Source organism: Leucoraja erinacea, chromosome 2, assembly GCF_028641065.1.
Source record: "Leucoraja erinacea ecotype New England chromosome 2, Leri_hhj_1, whole genome shotgun sequence".
In the NCBI taxonomy this organism is placed as follows: domain Eukaryota; kingdom Metazoa; phylum Chordata; class Chondrichthyes; order Rajiformes; family Rajidae; genus Leucoraja; species Leucoraja erinaceus.
The window spans coordinates 135,774,549-135,793,027 of NC_073378.1; positions in this window are offsets into that span (position 1 = coordinate 135,774,549).

An 18,479-nucleotide genomic window follows, 5' to 3' on the forward strand; every position below is an offset into this window, starting at 1 on the left:
GCGCCCGGGATGCTGCATGTCCCGCTGAGTTACTCCAGCTTTTTGTGTCTATCTCTAGTTTATTGTCATGTAGAAACATAGAAACATAGTAACATAGAAATTAGGTGCAGGAGTAGGCCATTCGGCCCTTCGAGCCTGCACCGCCATTCAATATGATCATGGCTGATCATCCAACTCAGTATCCCGTACCTGCCTTCTCCCCATACCCCCTGATCCCCTTAGCCACAAGGGCCACATCTAACTCCCTCTTAAATATAGCCAATGAACTGGCCTCAACTACCCTCTGTGGCAGAGAGTTCCAGAGATTCACCACTCTCTGTGTGAAAAAAGTTCTTCTCATCTCGGTTTTAAAGGATTTCCCCTTTATCCTTAAGCTGTGACCCCTTGTCCTGGACTTCCCTAACATCGGGAACAATCTTCCTGCATCTAGCCTGTCCAACCCCTTAAGAATTTTGTAAGTTTCTATAAGATCCCCTCTCAATCTTCTAAATTCTAGAGAGTATAAACCAAGTCTATCCAGTCTTTCTTCATAAGACAGTCCTGACATCCCAGGAATCAGTCTGGTGAACCGTCTCTGCACTCCCTCTATGGCAATAATGTCATTCCTCAGATTTGGAGACCAAAACTGTACGCAATACTCCAGGTACAGTGAAAAGCTTTTATGTTGCGTGCTAACCAGTCAGCGGAAAGACTGATGTAGCAAGTAGTTCAGGACTGCTCTCTGGTTGTGGTAGGATTAGTGCGGGTGTCGGGGGGTTATGGGGAGAAGGCAGGAGAATGGGGTTAGGAGGGAGAGATAGATCAGCCATGATTGAATGGCGGAGTAGACTTGATGGGCCGAATGGCCTAATTCTGCTCCTATCACTTAAGAACTATGTTCAATGATATCTTAATTCTTTCAATCACACTTCAAGCCTCTGAAACACCACTGTTGTATCTGACCCCTCCCCCCCACACACACACAGCACGTTCCAGGCACCCACCACCCTCTGTGTAAATAAACCTGTCCCGTACATCTCTGTATGCGGCACGTTGGCGTAGAGTTACAGTGCTTACGGCACCAGAGACCAACTACGGGCGCTGTCTGTACGGAGTTTGCACGTTCTCCCCGTGACCTGCGTTGGTTTTTCTCCGAGATCTTTGGTTTCCTCCCACACAACTCCAAAAGACGTACAGGTATGTAGGTCGATTGGCCTGGTATAAGTGTAAATTGTCCCCAGTGTGTGTAGGATAGTGTTAATGTGCGGGGATCGCTGGTTGGAGCGGGCTCGGTGGGCCGAAGGGTCTGTTTCCGTGCTGTATCTCTAAAAGAAAATCTCCTGTAAACTTTGACCCTCTCACCTTAAAACTATGCCCTCTAGCCCTTGACCTTTCCTCCCTGGGGGGGGATTAAAGGTTCTGACTGTCCACTCTGTGTCTCATAATTTTATAGACTTCTAATCCCAACCCCCCCCCTCAACCTCCACAGAGTTCCTGAGAAAAGAAGTTATGCCGGTCCAACCTCTCCCTGTAACTAACACCCTCCAATGCAGGCAGCGTCTTGGGAAATCTCCTCCACACCCCTCTCCGAAGCCTGTACATTCTTTGCACAATGGCGCAATATTTCAGAGGTAGACACACACACACATACACACACAAGGCTGGAGTAACTCGGTGGGACCGAGAGAAGGAATGGGTGACCCTTCGGGTCCAGACCGTTTTTTTTCAGTCTGAAGAAGGGTCTCGACCCCTAACGTCACCCATTCCTTCACCCTGTCACGCTGAGTTACTCCAGCATTTTGTGTCTACGGTTTAAACAAACCAGCATCTGCAGTTCACTTCCGACACAATACTCCAAGTGCAATCTAACCAAAGTCTTTTCAAGCAGCAGTGTGACTTCCTGACTCTTGTTCTCATGCATACTTTAATGGTAAAAAGTGATCAGACAGGTTGAGCAAGTGGTGAAACATGTAATCTATATTTTAGCCTTTATTACAAAGGTGTTGGTTTAAAAAATAGGGAGGGTTTGCTTAGATTTAGGTTTATTCTTGCCCTGTGCAGGGAAAAGCTTTGTTTTGCATCCTGTATAAACAGGTCAGATGTACCACACATAATTACAATCGAGTCAAACTCCAGTACAACAGGTAGAGCAAAGGGGAAGATACAGAGTGCAGAATATAGTTCTCAGCATTGTAGTGCATCAGTTCCACAGACAAAGTCCAATGTCCGCAATGGGGTAGAGGTGAATCGGACAGTACCCTAGCTTGTGGAAGGGCCGTTCAGAAGCCTGATAACAGAGAGGAAGAAGCTGTTCTTTGTGTGTGTGTGTGTCGCTGTCTGTGTGTGTCTCTGAGTGTGGGTGGGTGTGTGTGTCTGTCTCTGGGTGTGTGTGGCTCTGAGTGTGTGTGTTTCTCTTAGTGTGTGTGTGTCTGAGTAAGTGTGTGTCTGTGTGTCTCCAGTGTGCCTGTGTGTGCGTGTGTCTCTAAGTGTGTGCCTCTCTGATTATGTGTATGTCTCAGTGTGTGTGTCTCTCTAAGTGTGAGTGTGTCTCTCTGAGTGTGTCTGTGTATGTGTCGCTGTGTGTGTTTTTGAGTGTGTGTGTCTTTGAGTGTGTGTGTGTGTCTCTCTCTGAGTAAGTGCGTGTGTCTCTGAGTGTGCGTCTGTGTGTGTGTCTCTGAGTAAGTGTGCGTGTGTGTGTAAGTGTGTGTGTCGGTGTGTGAGTGTGCCAGTGTGTGTGTGTGCGTGTGTCTCTCTGAGTAAGTGTGTGTGTGTCGGTGTGTGCCAGTGTGTGTGTGTCGGTACGTGTCTGTAATTGTGCCTGTGTGTGTGTCTCTCAATAAGTGGGTGTCCCTGTGTGTGTCTGAGTGTGCCTGTGTGTGTCTCTCTCCAAGTATGTGTGTCAAGTGTGTGTCTCTCTAATAAGTGTTTGTGTGTGTGTGTGTGTGTCTCTCTCTCAGTGTGTGTGTATGTGTGTGTGTGTGTGTGTGTCTCCAAGTGTGTGTGTGTGTGTGTCTCTCTCTCTCTCTCTCTCCAAGTGTGTGTGGTGCAGGTGCTGTCCCAGTCCTGCCCGGTGTCCCGTGTTAGTTGTAGTCTGTGTGTGTCCCCGACTGACCACCGTGCTGGTAGGAGGGTCTGTCCATCCAGGATGTGTCTCCTGCTTCCAGCAGAGGATTGGGGATGTAGTGGGCAAGTCTCAGCCTCGCCTGCTGTGCCGACTTGGCTTCATGCCCAGCCCCTGGACAACAGGGCCTGGTGATCTCCACCCCCTCTCCTCCCCATCTCCCCAGGAAACCGCCCCAGACAGCCGTAGCCTAGTATGTTGGTGTCGTTTGTTAGCTTCGTTGGTTAGTTTAGTTGGTTAGTTGTTTGTTAGCTGAGATGGGTTAGCGTGGTATGGGTTAGTGTGGGTTGGGTTAGTGTGTTGGGTTGGGTCAGTGTGTTGGGTTGGGTCAGTGTGGGTTGGGTCGGTGTGGGTTGGGTCGGTGTGGGTTGGTGTCGGGTGTGGGTTAGGTCGGTGTGGGTTGGGTCGGTGTGGGTTGGTGTGGGGTGCGGGTTGGGTCGGTGTGGGTTGGGTCGGTGTGGGTTGGGTCGGTGTGGGTTGGGTCGTGTGGGTTGGGGTGGGTGGGTGGGTGGGTCGGTGTGGGTTGGGGTCGGTGTGGGTTGGGTCGGTGTGGGTTGGGTCGGTGTGGGTCGGTGGGTCGGTGTGGGTTGGGTCGGTGTGGTGTTGGGTTGGGTCGGTGTGGTGTTGGGTGGGTGGGTCGGTGGGGTTGGGTGTGGTGTGGGTGTGGGTTGGGTCGGTGTGGGTGGGTCGGTGTGTGGGGGTCGGGTGGGGTGGGTCGGTGTGGGTGTGGGTTGGGGTGTGTGTGGGTTGGTGTCGGTGTGGGTTGGGTCGGTGTGTGGTCGTTGGGTCGGGTGTGGGTGTGGGTTGGGTGTGGTGTGGGTTGGGTCAGTGTGTGGGTCGTGTGGTTGTGTGTGTGGGTCGTGTGTGTGGGTCGGTGTTGGGTCAGTGTGTGTTGGTCGTCGGTGTGGGTGGGTCGGTGTGGGTTGGGTCGGTGTGGGACGGGTCGGTGTGGGACGGGGTCGGTGTGGGTGTGTGTGGGTTGTCGGTCGGTGTGGGTGGGGGTCGGTGTGGGTTGGGTCGGTGCGTGTTGGGTCGGTGCGGGTTGGGTCGGTGTGGGTTGGGTCGGTGTGGGTTGGGTCGGTGGGTGTTGGGTTGGGTGGTGAGTGTGTCGGAGTGGTGTGTGTGTGGGTCGGGTCGGTGTGTGTTGGGTCGGTGTGTGTTGGGTCGGTGTGTTGGGTCGGTGTGTGTTGGGTCGGTGTGTGTTGGGTCGGTGTGTGTTGGGTCGGTGTGTGTTGGGCCGGTGTGGGTTGGGCCGGTGTGGGTTGGGCCGGTGTGGGTTAGGTCACTGTCATGTGTACTGAGGTTGAGTGAAAAGTTTAACCAGTCAGTGGACAGACGACATGATTACAATTGAGCTGTCCACAGTGTACAGATACAGGATAGAGGGATAAAAGGTGAATAACTAGTGCAAGGTAAAGCCAGAAAAGGCTGATCAAAGATAGTCCGAGGGTCACCAATGAGGTAGATGGTAGCTCAGGACCAGGACTCTCTAGTTAGTGATAAGACGGTTCAGTTGCCGTAACAGTTGGGAAGAAACTGTCCCTGAATCTGGAGGTGTGCGTTTTCACACTTCTGTACCTCTTGCCAGATGTCCGTGATACGGTGCGGAAATGGGTCCCTTCGGCCCATCGAGTCCGTGCCGACCAGCTCCTACACTAGCACGATCCTGCACACTGGAGATATTTTACAATTCTTCATCACCCTATCTACCTGTGATGCTATGTTCAAAGAACAAGGGCATGGTTCTCTAGTTATGGCCTTCATCAGTCAGAGCATTGAGTTAAGAAGTTGGGAGGTCATGTTGCAGTTGAAAAAGACATTGGTGAAACCACATTTACAGTATTGTGTTCAGTTCTGGGCACTATGTTATAGAAAGATGTTGTCAAGCTTGAAAGGGTTCAGAGAAGATTTACGAGGATGTTGCAAGGGTCTGATCTATAGGGAGAGGTTGAGTAGGCTGGGTCTCTATTTGCTGGAGGAGGCCATTCGGCCCTTCGAGCCGGCACCGCCATTCGTTGTGATCATGGCTGATCGTCCCCAATCAAGAACCCGTGCCTGCCTTCTCCCCATATCCCCTGACTCCACTAGCCCCTAGAGCTCTATCTAACTCTCTCTTAAATCCATCCAGTGACTTGGCCTCCACTGCCCTCTGTGGCAGGGAATTCCATAAATTCACAGCTCTCTGGGTGAAAAAGTTTTTTCTCACCTCAGTCTTAAATTACCTCCCCTTTATTCTAAGACTGTGGCCCCTGGTTCTGGATTCGCTCAACATCGGGAACATTTTTCCTGCATCTAGCTTGTCCAGTCCTTTTATAATTTTATATGTTTCTATAAGATCTCCCCTCATCCTTCTAAACTCCAGTGAATACAAGCCTAGTCTTTTCAATCTTTCCTCGTATGACAGTCCCGCCATCCCAGGGATCAATCTCGTGAACCTACGCTGCACTGCCTCAATCACAAGGATGTCCTTCCTCAAATTAGGAGACCAAAACTGTACACAATACTCCAGATGTGGTCTTACACTGCCAACACCGAGATCACTGCAGTCACGGAACTCCCTCCGAGTCCTCACCAGTGCAGGCAGCACGTCCATCTTGTATTTTGGTGACCTCACGTTCCCCACTGTGATGGAAGTCAAATAACTTTTATCTTCCTCCTTTTCTCCCGTGTCGGTGTGATTGAAGCCCTCGTGTCAGTGTGTGATTGAAGCCCTCGTGTCAGTGTGTGATTGAAGCCCTCGTGTCGGGGTGATTGAAGCCCTCGTGTCAGTGTGTGATTGAAGCCCTCGTGTCAGTGTGTGATTGAAGCCCTCGTGTCGGTGTGTGATTGAAGCCCTCGTGTCAGTGTGTGATTGAAGCCCTCGTGTCGGGGTGATTGAAGCCCTCGTGTCAGTGTGTGATTGAAGCCCTCGTGTCGGTGTGAAAGCCCTCGTGTCCGTGTGTGATTGAAGCCTCGTGTCGTGTTGAAGCCCTCGTGTCAGTGATTGAAGCCCTCGTGTCGGTGTGATTGAAGCCCTCGTGTCAGTGTGTGATTGAAGCCCTCGTGTCGGTGTGTGATTGAAGCCCTCTCGTGTCGGGGTGTGATTGAAGCCCTCGTGTCAGTGTGTGATTCGTGAAGCCCTCGTGTCGGGGTGATTGAAGCCCTCGTGTCGGTGTGTGATTGAAGCCCTCGTGTCAGTGTGTGATTGAAGCCCTCGTGTCGGTGTGTGATTGAAGCCCTCGTCGTGTCGGGTGTGATTGAAGCCCTCGTGTCGGGTGTGATTGAAGCCCTCGTGTCGGGTGTGTGATTGAAGCCCTCGTGTCGGTGTGATTGAAGCCCTCGTGTCAGTGTGTGATTGAAGCCCTCGTGTCAGTGTGTGATTGAAGCCCTCGTGTCAGTGTGTGATTGAAGCCCTCGTGTCGGGGTGATTGAAGCCCTCGTGTCGGGGTGATTGAAGCCCTCGTGTCGGGGTGATTGAAGCCCTCGTGTCAGTGTGTGATTGAAGCCCTCGTGTCGGGGTGATTGAAGCCCTCGTGTCGGGTGTGATTGAAGCCCTCGTGTCGGGTGTGATTGAAGCCCTCGTGTCGGTGGTGATTGAAGCCCTCTGTGTCAGGGTGTGATTGTGTGATTGAAGCCCCGTGTCGGTGTGTGATTGAAGCCCTCGTGTCGGTGTGTCGTGGTTGATTGAAGCCTCGTGTCAGTGTGGGTGATTGATTGAAGCCCTCGTGTCAGTGTGTGATTGAAAGCCCTCGTGTCAGTGTGTGTGATTGAAGCCCTCGTGTCAGTGTGTGATTGAAGCCCTCGTGTCGGTGTGTGATTGAAGCCCTCGTGTCGGGGTGATTGAAGCCCTCGTCGTGTCGGTGTGTGATTGAAGCCCTCGTGTCGGGTGATTGAAGCCCTCGTGTCGGTGTGTGATTGAAGCCCTCTCGTGTCCCTCGTGTGTGGTGATTGAAGCCCTCGTGTCGGGGTGTGATTGAAGCCCTCGTGATCCCTCGGTCGGTGATTGAAGCCCTCGTGTCGGGGTGATTGAAGCCCTCGTGTCGTGTGTGATTGAAGCCCTCGTGTCGGGGTGATTGAAGCCCTCGTGTCGGGGTGATTGAAGCCCTCGTGTCGGGGTGATTGAAGCCCTCGTGTCGGGTGTGATTGAAGCCCTCGTGTCGGGTGATTGAAGCCCTCGTGTCGATTGAAGCCCGTCGTGTGATTGAAGCCCTCGTGGTGATTGATTGAAGCCCTCGTGTCAGTGTGTGATTGAAGCCCTCGTGTCGGTGTGTGTGATTGAAGCCCTCGTGTCGTGTGTGATTGAAGCCCTCGTGTCAGTGTGTGATTGAAGCCCTCGTGTCAGGGTGTGATTGAAGCCCTCGTCGTGTTGAAGCCCTCGTGTCGTGTGTGATTGAAGCCCTCGTGTCGGTGTGTGATTGATTGAAGCCCTCGTGTCGTGTGTGATTGAAGCCCTCGTGTCGGTGTGATTGAAGCCCTCGTGTCGGTGTGTGATTGAAGCCCTCGTGTCGGGGTGTGATTGAAGCCCTCGTGTCGGGGTGTGATTGAAGCCCTCGTGTCGGTGTGTGATTGAAGCCCTCGTGTCAGTGTGTGATTGAAGCCCTCGTGTCAGTGTGTGATCCCTCGTGTCAGTGATTGATTGAGCCCTCGTGTCGGTGTGTGATTGAAGCCCTCGTGTCGGGGTGATTGAAGCCCTCGTGTCAGTGTGTGATTGAAGCCCTCGTGTCGGGGTGATTGAAGCCCTCGTGTCAGTGTGTGATTGAAGCCCTCGTGTCGGGGTGAAGCCCTCGTGTCGGGGTGATTGAAGCCCTCGTGTCCGTGTGTGATTGAAGCCCTCGTGTCCGTGTGTGATTGAAGCCCTCGTGTCAGTGTGTGATTGAAGCCCTCGTGTCGTGTGTGATTGAAGCCCTCGTGTCGGGTGTGTGATTGAAGCCCTCGTGTCAGTGTGTGATGATTGAAGCCCTCGTGTCGGTGGTGATTGAAGCCCTCGTGTCGGGTGTGATTGAAGCCCTCGTGTCGGTGATTGAAGCCCTCGTGTGATTGAAGCCCTCGTGTCGGTGTGATTGAAGCCCTCGTGTCCCTCGTGTGTGTGATTGAAGCCCTCGTGTCGGGGTGATTGAAGCCCTCGTGTCAGTGTGTGATTGAAGCCCTCGTGTCAGTGTGTGATTGAAGCCCTCGTGTCAGGGTGATTGAAGCCCGTGTCGTGTTGAAGCCCTTGTCATTGAAGCCCTCGTGTCAGTGTGTGATTGAAGCCCTCGTGTCAGTGTGTGATTGAAGCCCTCGTGTGTGTGTGATTGAAGCCCTCGTGTCGTGTGTGTGATTGAAGCCCTCGTGTCAGTGTGTGATTGAAGCCCTCGTGTCGGGTGTGTGATTGAAGCCCTCGTGTCAGTGTGTGATGTGTGAAAGCCCTCGTGTCAGTGTGTGATTGAAGCCCTCGTGTCAGGTGTGATTGAAGCCCTCGTGTCGGGGTGATTGAAGCCCTCGTGTCGGGGTGATTGAAGCCCTCGTGTCGGGGTGTGATTGAAGCCCTCGTGTCGGTGTGTGATTGAAGCCCTCGTGTCGGGTGTGATTGAAGCCCTCGTGTCAGTGTGTGATTGAAGCCCTCGTGTCAGTGTGTGATTGAAGCCCTCGTGTCAGTGTGTGATTGAAGCCCTCGTGTCGGGGTGTGATTGAAGCCCTCGTGTCGGTGTGTGATTGAAGCCCTCGTGTCGGGGTGATTGAAGCCCTCGTGTCGGGGTGTGATGAAGCCCTCGTGTCAGTGTGTGATTGAAGCCCTCGTGTCGGTGTGTGATTGAAGCCCTCGTGTCGGGTGTGATTGAAGCCCGTCGTGTCGTGTCAGTGTGTGATTGAAGCCCTCGTGTCGGGGTGATTGAAGCCCTCGTGTCGGGGTGTGATTGAAGCCCTCGTGTCAGTGTGTGATTGAAGCCCTCGTGTCAGTGTGTGATTGAAGCCCTCGTGTCAGTGTGTGATTGAAGCCCTCGTGTGATTGAAGCCCTCGTGTCAGTGTGTGATTGAAGCCCTCGTGTCAGTGTGTGATTGAAGCCCTCGTGTCGTGGTGATTGAAGCCCTCGTGTCGGTGTGATTGAAGCCCTCGTGTCGGGGTGATTGAAGCCCTCGTGTCGGTGTGATTGAAGCCCTCGTGTCGGTGTGTGATTGAAGCCCTCGTGTCAGTGTGTGATTGAAGCCCTCGTGTCAGTGTGTGATTGAAGCCCTCGTGTCGTGTGTGATTGAAGCCCTCGTGTCGGTGTGTGTGATTGAAGCCCTCGTGTCGGGGGTGTGATTGAAGCCCTCGTGTCGGTGTGTGATTGAAGCCCTCGTGTCGGGTGTGATTGAAGCCCTCGTGTCGGTGTGTGATTGAAGCCCTCGTGTCGGTGTGATTGAAGCCCTCGTGTCGGTGTGTGATTGAAGCCCTCGTGTCGGGTGTGATTGAAGCCCTCGTGTCGTGTGTGATTGAAGCCCTCGTGTCGTGTGTGATTGAAGCCCTCGTGTCGGGGTGATTGAAGCCCTCGTGTCGGGTGTGTGATTGAAGCCCTCGTGTCAGTGTGTGATTGAAGCCCTCGTGTCGGGGTGTGATTGAAGCCCTCGTGTCGGTGTGTGATTGAAGCCCTCGTGTCGGTGTGATGATTGAAGCCCTCGTGTCGGGTGTGATTGAAGCCCTCGTGGTGATTGATTGAAGCCCTCGTGTCGTGTGTGATTGAAGCCCTCGTGTCGGTGTGATTGAAGCCCTGAAGAAGCCCTCGTGTCGGTGTGTGATTGAAGCCCTCGTGTCGTGTGTGATTGAAGCCCTCGTGTCGGTGGTGATTGAAGCCCTCGTGTGTGATTGGCCCTCGTGTGTGAAGCCCTCGTGTCGGGGTGATTGAAGCCCTCGTGTCAGTGTGTGATTGAAGAAGCCCTCGTGTCGGGGTGATTGAAGCCCTCGTGTCGGTGTGTGATTGAAAGCCCTCGTGTCGGGGTGATTGAAAGCCCTCGTGTCGGGGTGTGTGATTGAAGCCCTCGTGTCGGGGTGATTGAAGCCCTCGTGTCGGTGATTGAAGCCCTCGTGTCGGGGTGTGATTGAAGCCCTCGTGTCGTGTGTGATTGAAGCCCTCGTGTCGGGGTGATTGAAGCCCTCGTGTCGTGTCCCCTCGTGTCAGTGTGTGATTGAAGCCCTCGTGTCGGTGTGATTGAAGCCCTCGTGTCGGGTGTGATTGAAGCCCTCGTGTCAGTGTGTGATTGAAGCCCTCGTGTCGGTGTGTGTGATTGAAGCCCTCGTGTCGTGTGTGTGATTGAAGCCCTCGTGTCGGGGTGATTGAAGCCCTCGTGTCGGGTGTGATTGAAGCCCTGTGTCGGTGTGATTGAAGCCCTCGTGTCGTGTCGTGTCGGGTGTGATTGAAGCCCTCGTGTCAGTGTGTGATTGAAGCCCTCGTGTCGGGTGTGATTGAAGCCCTCGTGTCGGGTGTGATTGAAGCCCTCGTGTCAGTGTGTGATTGAAGCCCTCGTGTCGGTGTGTGATTGAAGCCCTCGTGTCGGTGTGTGATTGAAGCCCCCGTGTCGGTGTGTGAGAAGCCCTCGCGTCGGTGTGTGATTGAAGCCCTCGTGTCCGTGTGTGATTGAAGCCCTCGTGTCGGTGTGTGATTGAAGCCCTCGTGTCGGGGTGATTGAAGCCCTCGTGTCGGGGTGATTGAAGCCCTCGTGTCGGGGTGATTGAAGCCCTCGTGTCGGGGTGATTGAAGCCCTCGTGTCGGGGTGATTGAAGCCCTCGTGTCGGTGTGTGATTGAAGCCCTCGTGTCGGGGTGTGATTGAAGCCCTCGTGTCAGTGTGTGATTGAAGCCCTCGTGTCGGGGTGTGATTGAAGCCCTCGTGTCGTGTGTGTGATTGAAGCCCTCGTGTCGGTGTGATTGAAGCCCTCGTGTCGGGGTGTGATTGAAGCCCTCGTGTCGGGGTGATGATTGAAGCCCTCGTGTCAGGTGTGTGATTGAAGCCCTCGTGTCAGTGTGTGATTGAAGCCCTCGTGTCGTCGGTGTGTGATTGAAGCCCTCGTGTCGGTGTGTGTGATTGAAGCCCTCGTGTCGGGCCCTGATTGATTGAAGCCCTCGTGTCGGTTGTGATTGAAGCCCTCGTGTCGGTGTGTGATGAAGCCCTCGTGTCGGTGTGTGATTGAAGCCCTCGTGTCGGTGTGTGATTGAAGCCCTCGTGTCGGGTGTGATTGAAGCCCTCGTGTCGGTGTGTGTGATTGAAGCCCTCGTGTCTCGTGTCGGTGTGTGATTGAAGCCCTCGTGTCAGTGTGTGATTGAAGCCCTCGTGTCCCTCGTGTGTGATTGAAGCCCTCGTGTCAGTGTGTGATTGAAGCCCTCGTGTCAGTCGTGTGATTGAAGCCCTCGTGTCGGGGTGATTGAAGCCCTCGTGTCGGGGTGATTGAAGCCCTCGTGTCGGGTGTGATTGAAGCCCTCGTGTCGGTGTGTGATTGAAGCCCTCGTGTCAGTGTGTGATTGAAGCCCTCGTGTCGGGGTGTGATTGAAGCCCTCGTGTCGGTGTGTGATTGAAGCCCTCGTGTCGGTGTGTGATTGAAGCCCTCGTGTCGGTGTGTGATTGAAGCCCTCGTGTCGGTGTGTGATTGAAGCCCTCGTGTCGGGGTGTGATTGAAGCCCTCGTGTCGGTGTGTGTGGTGATTGAAGCCCTCGTGTCAGGTGTGTGATTGAAGCCCTCGTGTCGGTGTGTGATGAAGCCCTCGTGTCGGGGTGATTGAAGCCCTCGTGTCGGTGTGTGATTGAAGCCCTCGTGTCGTGTGTGATTGAAGCCCTCGTGTCGGTGTGTTGAAGCCCTGTGTCGGTGTGTTGAAGCCCTCGTGTCGGTGTGTGTGATTGAAGCCCTCGTGTCAGTGTGTGATTGAAGCCCTCGTGTCGGGTGTGTGATTGAAGCCCTCGTGTCGGTGTGTGATTGAAGCCCTCGTGTCGTGTGTGATTGAAGCCCTCGTGTCGGGGTGATTGAAGCCCTCGTCGTGTCGGGTGTGATTGAAGCCCTCGTGTCGGGGTGATGATGAAGCCCTCGTGTCGGGGTGTGATTGAAGCCCTCGTGTCGGTGTGTGATTGAAGCCCTCGTGTCAGTGTGTGATTGAAGCCCTCGTGTCAGGGTGTGATTGAAGCCCTCGTGTCAGTGTGTGATTGAAGCCCTCGTGTCAGTGTGTGATTGAAGCCCTCGTGTCGGTGTGTGATTGAAGCCCTCGTGTCGGTGTGTGATTGAAGCCCTCGTGTCGATGTGATTGAAGCCCTCGTGTCGGGGTGATTGAAGCCCTCGTGTCAGTGTGTGATTGAAGCCCTCGTGTCAGTGTGTGATTGAAGCCCTCGTGTCAGTGTGTGATTGAAGCCCTCGTGTCAGTGTGTGATTGAAGCCCTCGTGTCGGGGTGAAGCCCTCGTGATTGAAGCCCTCGTGTCGGGTGATTGTGATTGAAGCCCTCGTGTCGTGTGTGTGATTGAAGCCCTCGTGTCGGGGTGTGATTGAAGCCCTCGTGTCGGTGTGTGATTGAAGCCCTCGTGTCAGTGTGTGTTGAAGCCCTCGTGAATTGAAGCCCTCGTGTCGGGGTGATTGAAAGCCCTCGTGTCGGGGTGTGATTGAAGCCCTCGTGTCGGGTGTGATTGAAGCCCTCGTGTCAGTGTGTGATTGAAGCCCTCGTGTCGGTGTGTGATTGAAGCCCTCGTGTCGGTGTGTGATTGAAGCCCTCGTGTCGGGGTGTGATTGAAGCCCTCGTGTCAGTGTGTGATTGAAGCCCTCGTGTCAGTGTGTGTGTCCCTCGTGTCGGGGTGATTGAAGCCCTCGTGTCGTGTTGAAGCCCTCGTGTGATTGAAGCCCTCGTGTCGGGTGTGATTGAAGCCCTCGTGTCGGGTGTGATTGAAGCCCTCGTGTCGGGGTGATTGAAGCCCTCGTGTCAGTGTGTGATTGAAGCCCTCGTGTCGGGGTGTGATTGAAGCCCTCGTGTCGGGGTGATTTAAGCCCTCGTGTCAGTGTGTGATTGAAGCCCTCGCGTCAGTGTGTGATTGAAGCCCTCGTGTCAGTGTGTGATTGAAGCCCTCGTGTCGGTGTGTGATTGAAGCCCTCGTGTCAGTGTGTGATTGAAGCCCTCGTGTCAGTGTGTGATTGAAGCCCTCGTGTCGGTGTGTGATTGAAGCCCTTGTGTCGGTGTGTTTGTGGCCCCCTCGTGTCTGTGTGATTTTGGCCCCCGCGTCAGTGTGTGATTGAGGCCCTCGTGTCGGTGTGTGATTGAAGCCCTCGTGTCGGTGTGTGATTGAAGCCCTCGTGTCAGTGTGTGATTGAAGCCCTCGTGTCAGTGTGTGATTGAAGCCCGTGTCGTGTGTGATTGAAGCCCTCGTGTCGGTGTGTGATTGAAGCCTCGTGTGAGTTGAAGCCCTCGTGTCGGTGTGTGATTGAAGCCCTCGTGTCAGTGTGTGATTGAAGCCCTCGTGTCGTGTTGAAGCCCGTGTCGTGTGATTGAAGCCCTCGTGTCGGGGTGTGATTGAAGCCCTCGTGTCAGGTGTGTTGATTGAAGCCCTCGTGTCAGTGTGTGATTGAAGCCCCTCGTGTCAGTGTGTGATTGAAGCCCTCGTGTCAGTGTGTGATTGAAGCCCTCGTGTCAGTGTGTGATTGAAGCCCTCGTGTCGGTGTGGTGATTGAAGCCCTCGTGTCGGTGTGTGATTGAAGCCCTCGTGTCGGGGTGATTGAAGCCCTCGTGTCGGTGTGTGATTGAAGCCCCTCGTGTCAGTGTGTGATTGAAGCCCTCGTGTCAGTGTGTGATTGAAGAAGCCCTCGTGTCAGTGTGTGAAGCCCTCGTGTCATGTGAAAGCCCTCGTGTCAGTGTGTGATTGAAGCCCTCGTGTCAGTGTGTGATTGAAGCCCTCGTGTCCGTGTGTGATTGAAGCCCTCTCTGGTGATTAAAGCCCTCGTGTCGGTGTGATTGAAGCCCTCGTGTCGGTGTGTGATTGAAGCCCTCGTGTCAGTGGTGTGATTGAAGCCCTCGTGTCGGTGATTGTGATGTGATTGAAGCCCTCGTGTCGGTGTGTGATTGAAGCCCTCGTGTCGGTGTGATTGAAGCCCTCGTGTCAGTGTCGTGTGATTGAAGCCCTCGTGTCGGGGTGTGTGATTGAAGCCCTCGTGTCAGTGTGTGATTGAAGCCCTCGTGTCGGTGTGTGATTGAAGCCCTCGTGTCGGTGTGTGATTGAAGCCCTCGTGTCAGTGTGTGTGATTGAAGCCCTCGTGTCGGTGTGTGATTGAAGCCCTCGTGTCGGTGTGTGATTGAAGCCCTCGTGTCGGTGTGTGATTGAAGCCCTCGTGTCGATTGAAGCCCTCGTGTCGGTGTGTGTGATTGAAGCCCCTCGTGTCAGTGTGTGATTGAAGCCCTCGTGTCAGTGTGTGATTGAAGCCCTCGTGTCAGTGTGTGATTGAAGCCCTCGTGTCGGTGTGTGATTGAAGCCCTCGTGTCGGGTGTGATTGAAGCCCTCGTGTCGGGGTGTGATTGTCGGGGTGAAAGCCCTCGTGTCGGGGTGAAGCCCTCGTGTCGGTTGAAGCCCTCGTGTCAGTGTGTGATTGAAGCCCTCGTGTCGGGTGTGATTGAAGCCTCGTCGTGTCGGGTGTGATTGAAGCCCTCGTGTCAGTGTGTGATTGAAGCCCGTCGTGTCCCTCGTGTCGGTGATTGAAGCCCTCGTGTCGGGTGTGATTGAAGCCCTCGTGTCAGTCAGTGTGATTGAAGCCCTCGTGTCGGGGTGATTGAAGCCCTCGTGTCATTGAAGCCCTGTGTGATTGAAGCCCTCGTGTCGGTGTGATGAAGCCCTGATTTGAAGCCCTCGTGTCGGTGTGTGATTGAAGCCCTCGTGTCGGTGTGTGATTGAAGCCCTCGTGTCGGGTGTGATTGAAGCCCTCGTGTCGGTGTGTGATTGAAGCCCTCGTGTCGGGGTGTGATTGAAGCCCTCGTGTCAGTGTGTGATTGAAGCCCTCGTGTCAGTGTGTGTGATTGAAGCCCTCGTGTCGGGTGTGGTGTCGGGTGTGTGATTGAAGCCCTCGTGTCGGGGTGTGATTGAAGCCCTCGTGTCCGTGTGTGATTGAAGCCCTCGTGTCAGTGTGTGATTGAAGCCCTCGTGTCGGTGTGTGATTGAAGCCCTCGTGTCGGGGTGATTGAAGCCCTCGTGTCGGTGTGTGATTGAAGCCCTCGTGTCGGTGTGATTGAAGCCCTCGTGTCGGGGTGATTGAAGCCCTCGTGTCGGTGTGTGATTGAAAGCCCTCGTGTCGGTGTGTGATTGAAGCCCTCGTGTCGGGTGTGATTGAAGCCCTCGTGTCGGGGTGTGAAGCCCTCGTGTCGGGTGTGATTGAAGCCCTCGTGTCGGGGTGTGATTGAAGCCCTCGTGTCAGTGTGTGATTGAAGCCCTCGTGTCAGTGTGTGATTGAAGAAGCCCTCGTGTCATTGAAGCCCTCGTGTGATTTGAAGCCCTCGTGTCGGGTGTGATTGAAGCCCTCGTGTCGGGTGTGATTGAAGCCCTCGTGTCAAGCCCTCGTGTCGGGTTGAAGCCCTCGTGTCGGTGTGTGATTGAAGCCCTCGTGTCAGTGTGTGATTGAAGCCCTCGTGTCGGAAGCCCTCGTGTCAGTGTGTGATTGAAGCCCTCGTGTCAGTGTGTGATTGAAGCCCTCGTGTCAGTGTGTGATTGAAGCCCTCGTGTCAGTGTGTGATTGAAGCCCGCGTGACAGTGTGTGATTGAAGCCCTCGTGTCTGTGAGTGATAGAAGCCCTCGTGTCAGTGTGTGATTGAAGCCCTCGTGTCGGTGTGTGATTGAAGCCCTCGTGTCAGTGTGTGATTGAAGCCCTCGTGTCGGTGTGTGATTGAAGCCCTCGTGTCGGTGTGTGATTGAAGCCCTCGTGTCGGTGTGTGATTGAAGCCCTCGTGTCAGTGTGTGATTGAAGCCCTCGTGTCAGTGTGTGATTGAAGCCCTCGTGTCAGTGTGTGATTGAAGCCCTCGTGTCGGGGTGATTGAAGCCCTCGTGTCTGTGTGTGATTGAAGCCCTCGTGTCAGTGTGTGATTGAGGCCCTCGTGTCAGTGTGTGATTGAAGCCCTCGTGTCCGTGTGTGATTGAAGCCCTCGTGTCCGTGTGTGATTGAAGCCCTCGTGTCGGTGTGAAGCCCTCGTGTCGGGGTGATTGAAGCCCTCGTGTCGGTGTGATTGAAGCCCTCGTGTCGGTGTGTGATTGAAGCCCTCGTGTCGGGTGTGATTGAAGCCCTCGTGTCGGGGTGTGATTGAAGCCCTCGTGTCAGTGTGTGATTGAAGCCCTCGTGTCGGTGTGTGATTGAAGCCCTCGTGTCGTGTCCCTCGTGTCGGTGATGATTGAAGCCCTCGTGTCAGTGTGTGATGAAGCCCTCGTGTCAGTGTGTTGATTGAAGCCCTCGTGTCAGTGTGTGATTGAAGCCCTCGTGTCGGGGTGTGTGTGATTGAAGCCCTCGTGTCAGTGTGTGATTGAAGCCCTCGTGTCATGTGATTGAAGCCCTCGTGTCAGTGTGTGATTGAAGCCCTCGTGTCGGAAAGCCCTCGTGTCAGTGTGTGATTGAAGCCCTCGTGTCAGAAGCCCTCGTGTCGTGATTGAAAGCCCTCGTGTCAGTGTGTGATTGAAGCCCTCGTGTCAGTGTGTGTGATTGAAGCCCTCGTGTCAGTGTGTGATTGAAGCCCTCGTGTCAGTGTGTGATTGAAGCCCTCGTGTCGGGATGTGATTGAAGCCCTCGTGTCAGTGTGTGATTGAAGCCCTCGTGTCGGTGTGTGATTGAAGCCCTCGTGTCGGGGTGATTGAAGCCCTCGTGTCGGTGTGTGATTGAAGCCCTCGTGTCGGGGTGATTGAAGCCCTCGTGTCAGTGTGTGATTGAAGCCCTCGTGTCGGTGTGTGATTGAAGCCCTCGTGTCAGTGTGTGATTGAAGCCCTCGTGTCGGGGTGATTGAAGCCCTCGTGTCAGTGTGTGATTGAAGCCCTCGTGTCGGAGCGACCAAAGCCCCCGTGATTGGAGCTCCCGAAGACGATCCCTACGAAAGGGAACGCCAACTCCACGATGTTAGGCGCGGTGCGGACAGTGATACGAGACGAAAAAAGTTGCATCTCCGTCGAGGAAAGAGATTTAAAAAGTTTTCCCCAACCCGCCAAACCCCACATAACACAAAACTAAAGAGCCATCAAAACATACAAATAAAATAAACTAAAAGCAAAGAAGACAGGGATGAGACAGGCTGTTGGCGAGGCTGCCACGTACATTGCCACCTGGTGGTCAAACTGCTCTCAATACTCCAAATATATCTCAGCCTGCACCTGTCCACATGCCCTTTAAATAATACCAGACTAAGTGGGACCCGTTGGGTCCCTGTCACGCGGGAGGCTTGGTCCCCAACGCAATATTCCACCACTCACACATAGCCCCCAACTGCACAGGCGCAGCTCATTTCCCCTCACCCCTAGAACTCTCTCCCCCCACTCTTCTTTCCCGTCTCCTCCTCCCCTCCCCCAACCCCCACCTCACCTCTCTCCCTCTCCTTTCCCCTACCCTGCCTCCCTCCATAACTCCTCTCCCCTCCCTACCCCCCCCCCTATCTCCTATCCTCCCCCCACACCCCTCCCTCACTAACCTAGTCACCCCCCCCCCCCCAACTATCCCTCCCTACCTCCCCCACACCCCTCCTCTGCTCTGCTCCCCCCCGTCCTCTCCCTCAATCCCCCCTCCTCCCCCCCCACTCTCCCCCTCACCTCCTCCCTCTTCTTTTCCCTCTCCTCCCCACCCCAATCCCTCCTTCACCCCTACCCTCAGTCACTCCTCTCCCCCCTATTCCCTCTCCTCCCCCACACTCACTCCTCACCTCCCCCACCCCTCATCCTCTACTCCCCTGTCCTCTCCCTCTATCCCCTTCTCCTCCCCCACACACACCCTCCTCCCATCCCCAGGATCTTGAGGTTGCCGCTCCTCTCCCTTCCTGTGTGCCCTGGAGGAGCATCAGCCGTGGGTGCCCTGAGAGTCAGGCCTGGGGTCCTCAGCTCGGCCCGGAAGCACCAGGAGCTATAGCCGCGCTGGCTTGTGGGGGGGGGGGGGGGGAGAGCTCGGAGAAGAGACGGGGGAAGAACCATGGAGGAGAGGGGGGCAGGAGCCAGCGAGGAAGGGTCTGGAGCTGCAGGGTGTTGTGATGGTGGTGCGTTTGGGACCCACAGCGGGTGCTGGACGCTCTCCTCTGCCAGGATCAGACTCTCTGCTTTCCGTTTGGCTACATCGCTGCACCGCGCCGGGCCACTTCCGGACCCTCCGAAAATTGTGCCAGGTTGGAGACCTGCGCCGGCCAACCTAGCATCCCTCAGCTCCAGTAAAGACACGATGGCACAGGAAGGGGCGGAACGTCCCGGGGAGTGACGGGAAGAGACCAATC